Here is a 6,654-nt window from a genome sequence, read left to right on the forward strand (position 1 = left end):
AAATTTTGACACGTAATGATTTATGAACTAATAAAATTATATATATATATTCATATATTTTTATATATACAAAATTTTTATGTGTTGAGAATGATCTTCAGACTGAAAAAAAAGCATAACGAACATTATTGGTAAGAGGAACTTCCTATTATGTGTAGTTGGATGAATTATAGGAAAGCACCTGTTGAATTAAATGAGGCTACATTTCAGGCTACTAAAAATCCTGTGTTTGAAATTATTGTGCTGTTTTCGACGGTCTTGGTGCCACAAGGCTGCAAATAAACAGTGGTTCTTATTTTTTAAAAAGGACAGTAATTAGCTACATACAAACTTTAGACCTTAAAGCCTCAGGTGAATCTCAAGTACAATTTCATAATTATTAAAGAAGTGGGGCTCTCTGCTCTTCCCTCTCTGACAGACAGTTGCATCTTCTTGTGCAATACTGGCCCCATCCCTGAGACAGTCATGAAGGTCAGAGTAAATCGATTTGTCCACATTGGATGCCTGGTCACCAGGATGCTTTTAACTCTGTCAAAATGGATATTGCACATCAATGACCCCTTCACTGACCTCAGCTACATGGTCTACATGCTCCAGTATGATTCCACCCATAGCAAGTTATGACACAATCAGGCCGAGAATGGGAAGCTTGTCATCAACAGAAGGCCCATCTTCATCTTCTAGGAGCAAGCTTCCACCCACATCAAATGGGGTGATGCTGGTGCTAAATATGTTGTAGAATCCACTGATGTCTTCACTAACTTGGACAAGGTTGGGGCTTATGAAAGGATGGAGCCAAAAGGGTCATCCTCATCTCTGTCCATTCTGCCGATGTCCGCATGTTTGGGCATAAATCATGAGAAGTATGACAATAACCTCAAGATTGTCAGCAATGACTCCTCTACCACCAACTGCTTGGGTCCTCTGGGCAAGGTCATCCATGATGACTTTGGCATGATGGAGGGACTCATGGCCACGGTCTATGCCATCACTGCCACCCAGAAGATCACAGATGGCTCCTCTGGGAAGCTGTGGTATTATGGCTGTGGGGCTGCCCAGAAGACCATCATCCCTGCTTCTATGGGCACTGCTAAGGCTGTGGGCAAGGTCACCCCTGAGCTGAATTGGAAGCTCACTGGCATGGCCTCCCAGATCCCAAATCCCAGCTCCAATGAGTCAAGAATCTAACCTGTGGTCTGGAGAAAGCCAACAAATGTGATGACATTGAGAAAGAAGGTGGTGAAGCAGGCAATAGAGGGCCCCCTAAAGGACATCCTGGGTTACATTGAGGACAGGCTGCCTCCTGCGACTTTAACAGTGATACTCCCACTTTCACCTTTGATGCTGGGCTGGCATTGCCCTCGGTGGCTGCTCTGTCAAACACATTTCCTGTTATGACAATGGGTTTGGCTACAGCAAAAGGGTGGTGGGCTTTATGGTCCATATGGCTTCCAAGGAGTAAGAGATCCCTGGACCACCAGCCTCAGTGAAAACAAGATAAGGAAGAAAGAAGCCCTCAGCTCCTAAGGAATCCTTGCCCCAACTCAATCCCCCAACACACTGAGAATATCTCATCCTCAACAGTTTCCATCCCAGAGCTCCTGAAGAAGGGGGAGAGGATTAGGGAGCCCTACCTGGTCATGTATCATCAATAAAGAACAATGTGCACAGTCAAAAAGGAAAGGAAAAAAAAAAAAGAGATGGTCTGCGAACATTAGAAATGAAAGTGGAGATCCGCAGGAGCTAGGAGGAGTTTATAAAGGATGAGTCAGGTCAGACTAGCTTCATTCTCCTTTGGACAAAAATTCTAAAGAGGTGGCTTATGTTCATCTGGATTAAGCAAGGCATTTGGCACAGTCAAAACAGAAACATAACATGGATAATCGTACAGGGAAATAGATTCATAAGTAAGTGCCTAACAACCATATCAAAGATCCCTGTTACTGAACTGATTAATTCCTAGAGCACAATTTTCTATTGTTTATGAAAGGTCTCTCTTTTTTTTTCTTTCTTTCTTTTTAAAATTAGCTACCACATTTGAGCACCTACTATGTGTTAGGCATTGTGCTAATCCCCTGACATGAATTTTATCCCCACAATAACCAAAAAGATAGATAGTTTTCAAATTTTACATTACCTAAATTGAAAGATTGGTCCAAGGTCACCAAGCTTTAGTCAGGAAGTACAAGCTTTTCAAATATGCAAATTACATGAAGCTGGAGAAAGAACAAATATGTTGGACTCTAGAATTGGGCTCTAAAACAACCTAAACTCATTAGTACATCAGATTAAATACGAAATTCATAGGTATTTTATTTGTTAACAAGCTCATTCTGAGTCAGGAGTGTTGACGTGGCTGCTGAGAAAATGAAAAGATTCTGAGGTCTTACTGTAGGATAAGATTATCTGAAGAAAGGGAGGTGGCATGCTTGTTTTTCTCAGTATTCTCAGTTCCAAACTCTATACCTTAATATGGGGTGCATTGATCAGGATTTTTTCCTTGTTAATGACAGAGACTCCATATGCAAGAAAGGAATTTTTTGGCTTATAGGGCTAAGAAGAGTTTTCAGGTAACCTACAAACCTGGAGAAAGAGCTGCTAGAACCTTGACTTGAGGGATGGAAAATAGGGTCTCAGAGCGAATTTCTCATCTCTGCTTATCACTGCTCATTTTGCATGCTGGTCTTACCCTCTGTTATTTCATACAGGCCTTCACCACTGTCAGGGACCATTACTATCAAGAGTCTCGGCTTAGCTGTTACAGTGGAAAGAGAAAGCTTCTGGCCCTATACCCTGATGGCAATCCCTGAGAAGAATTCTGTTTGGCCATGCTGTAGCCATATAGAAACCTTTGTCCGAATCACTACTGTCAGAGAGATGGGGTAATATGGTTGGCCATGATTTTGTCATATGATCACTTTCTTGGCCAGTGGCTGCCTAGGGTGTGGGGAAAAGCAGAATCTGTTACTAGAAGAAAGAGGATGAAGAGCTGGCTGAGCACATCACACTTGGTTTATTAACTTTGGACATGTTCCGAGAGGAACAGGGAAAGGGAAGAGAATTGAAACTGCACTACGAAGACCAGATGAAGAACCAGAGATAGTTACTCTTGAAAAAAGGAAAGTTCAGAGAAGACAAAAGGATTGCTAAAAAAGAAAAAGTAAACAACGTCTACATAGTTCAAGGGACAGAATCTGAACATCCTCATTGTAAGAAGGATTTCATTTTTAAGATGTTTTCAACTTTATGATATTTTAACTTTCAAAGCCAAGAGCTGTCCAAGGTGTCTCTAGATGACATAGGAACTCTGTCATTTCCATTTTGAAGGCATAAGCTGTTTTACCACTTGACAGGGAAGTTGCAGATGTGTTATGAGTATCAGATGAATGGTTGGACTAAATTACTTTAAGTAAGAGAGAAGCAATGGCTAAACCTAGATTTTAAAGTCAAATATGAATCTGAATCTAACCTTTGGTACTTACTATTTATGTGAAGTTGGGCAAACTGCCTACTCCCTTTAAGCTTCTTTTGTTTTGTTTTGTTTTGTTTTGTGGTACGCGGGCCTCTCACTGTTGTGGCCTCTCCCGTTGCGGAGCACAGGCTCCGGACGCGCAGGCTCAGCGGCCATGCCTCACGGTCCCAGCCACTCCGCGGCATGTGGGATCTTCCCAGGCCGGGACACGAACCCGTGCCCCCTGCATCGGCAGGCGGACTCTCAACCACTGCGCCACCAGGGAAGCCCTTAGCTTCATTTTTAAAATGGAGATTGTTATTATTACCTTGCAGGACTACTGTGAGCAGTGGCGATACCCTACAGAGAACTCCTTCTTCATTGATAACTCTTAATAAATTATAGTTTATGTGTATAAATATGCACACACGTATATCCTGAGATTCTCTGACATCCTTTAAATATGGAAGCATGCCAAACCCAAACCATAATAAACCCTTACATATGCACAGATCATGGCTATGCAAGTACCTGTGTGTTTGGAATGAGAGAAAGACCAGGAATGCAAGGGCAGCTGAGTGCATATAGTAAGAACGTATCAAGAAAATGTATCAAGACTGTCCACCATCTTGGAATTTACTGTCCTAAAATCCTAGCATCCCTTTGGTAGCTTTCAGAAAATTTGGATTAGCAAATAGGATCTAAACATGTATTTCATGAGGATTAAATGAGATGATAAGTGCAAATTTGCTTAGAAAAATTCCTAGTACCCAAGGAATTTTATTACCTCTCAATAAAATTTTATTATTATTTTCATTAAAGGTTTATCATACAGTCTCCTTCTACTATAATATGAGCTTCTCAAGACACAATTCATGTCATATTAATCTTTTTCCCAAGACTTTAGTATAATGCCTGGTGCTTTCTAGGCACTTACATAAAAGATGGGAAAAAAGGAGTTGTGGTATCAAGAACTAAAAACACACGATGAGGCCACAAAATAAAAATTATGACACAAATTGGTGTGTGCATTTACATGTGCAAGCTTGGAATAGACGTGAGAGAAATGAACTCTAATTGGTAATAGAAAAGGTGAAATACATGGAAAAACAAATGAGGACCAAAAAGGGTAGAGGTTCAGAGGATAAAACTAACAGGCAGAAGTATGGCATTCTAATTCCGTATGTTTCAGAGGCTGATATCTGTGTAACTCAAATCAGAAATATATTAATAATTCCATGAAGATGTTCACTTTCTATATTATATATCTGTGTCTGATGCCTTCAGGATTTAAGTTCCCACGATCAATTTCAGTTTGATATAACATTTTCATGTTCATTATGTCTGCTTTCTAAACCAGGGCCAAACTATCACCTAGTAGGTATTTATGCCAGGCTTGATTCACTCAAATTAACTGCTTGGTCCCTGTGGACATTTTGTGTTTATCACTCTTGCTCTAAAGAAGGGCTTTCCAATGTTTTCTATGCCATGGCACACATACAAAATGGTAACACTTTATTTGTAGAGCCATTGAGCTACTGGAAGAAGCTGCTAAGAGAATGCCCTCAGAGTTCCAGCTGCCCCAGGCCCTGCCCTGCTACCCCCAGGTTGAGGGGAACAGTATTTCAGCAGACCGGTCACCAACTGGGGCTATTAGTGGGACAGGTCACCCCAGTTGGGAAGCTCTGCTCTCAACTCTCCCTGTAAAGAGATGGACAGAGCAGGTTTAATAGATTTGTTTATTCAATGTATAGGGTAGTTACACTTCTAGGCAATAAGACACATCAGTGAACAGGACAGAGTCCCTGCTCCCTAGAAAATAGGCTGTAAGTGGCTAAGTGACCCCGTCAATTCTACAAGACTCAGGGGGCCAGGGCTAGACTCTGTATCCCCAGACACAACTCATAGTAATTGCCAAAGGAAGAAATGCTAGAGGGTTTATTCTATATAATTGTATTTGTCGTTCATGGTGAGGAAAGTGACTACCAAGTTCTCTAACTTAAAAGTTTGTCAATATGCGCTCTGCTAATTTGGAATGTGAGAGAAATTTTCTTGGTTAAAGCCTCAACTTGAAACTTTTCTCAGTTAATGAGTATGTTAAAAGAAAGAAAAAAAGATTGTTGGGGTCAGGACATCTCTGATACATGCAGGCTAATCTCTTTCTTGTGAGAACTTCAATATCGAATATCTACCATCATCTTTTGGTGTGGATGACATTCCTGCTCACGGTGGGATAGTAGAAGGGGGAGGTGATAGATTGTCACCAGCATTAACCAGGTGAGAAAGGGTCCTGCTATCACTAAGATGAGATAAGCCTGGCAGAAAGCACATTTATACTGTTTAAGAAAGTAAAATTTTAATGCACATGATTGTTAATTACAGGAGCATCTTCAGTTTTCATTAAAGCTGGTCCCTGAGGATCTCTACTTGGGAACACTTTGTTAAATGATTTATTCAAATCACTGTATATATTTGAAAATAATAATCTGACTGCATTTATTTATTTAATGATTCAAACTTTTTCCTAATTTTTAAAGTGAGCGGTGATGAATGATAAGATTATATAATTTTTATGTATTGAAGGCCCTCTCATATACATGTGTGTGGGTCCGTGCAGATGCCTGTCCATCTAAGAAGCAATCATTCTAAACATGATAACAGATGGGCAAATGTAACTACTTTCACTGACCCTGGATTAGGTAGTTCCTATTATTTCTATTACATTTTTATAAACCGTAGCAAGTCCCTTGCTAAAGAGGGTCAAAGACAGGCATGAAATGTGATTCAAAGCCCTCAAATATTCCAGACTTCATAAAAATTTAGAATTTACCTAAAAAATCTCCTCATTCTTCAACTTACTTTTCAAATATTTAATTGTGATTTTAGTATAGCTACGTTAACTTAGGCTTCCCGCAGGTAGATTGGAATTTAATGTGTCATAAATACCTCCAAAAGCTAAGCATTTGGATTAGGTAATGATGCATATAATTTTACTAATTAAGCACATTTTGGGTTTAATGCTAGATTAAAGTGTTAAGGGCTTCCCCTGGTGGCGCAGTGGTTAAGAATCCGCCTGTCAATGCCCTGGTCTGGGAAATCCCACATGCCGTGGAGCAACTAAGCACATGCGCCACAACTACTGAGCCTGTGTACCACAACTACTGTGCCATGCACCCTAGAGCCCGTGCTCTGCAACAAGAGAA

General features: G+C 40.5%; 1 pseudogene; it reads left to right on the top strand.

Annotated features, from left to right (window-relative positions):
- Positions 1-335: 335 nt before the first annotated feature.
- LOC111179737 (glyceraldehyde-3-phosphate dehydrogenase pseudogene) lies at positions 336-2,133 on the top strand (annotated as a pseudogene).
- The last annotated feature ends 4,521 nt before the right edge of the window (positions 2,134-6,654 follow it).

The sequence above is a fragment of the Delphinapterus leucas genome, chromosome 7 (assembly GCF_059928025.1).
Source record: "Delphinapterus leucas isolate spDelLeu-1000000601 "Yukka" chromosome 7, BTC_Dleu_Yukka2, whole genome shotgun sequence".
Lineage (NCBI taxonomy): Eukaryota > Metazoa > Chordata > Mammalia > Artiodactyla > Monodontidae > Delphinapterus > Delphinapterus leucas.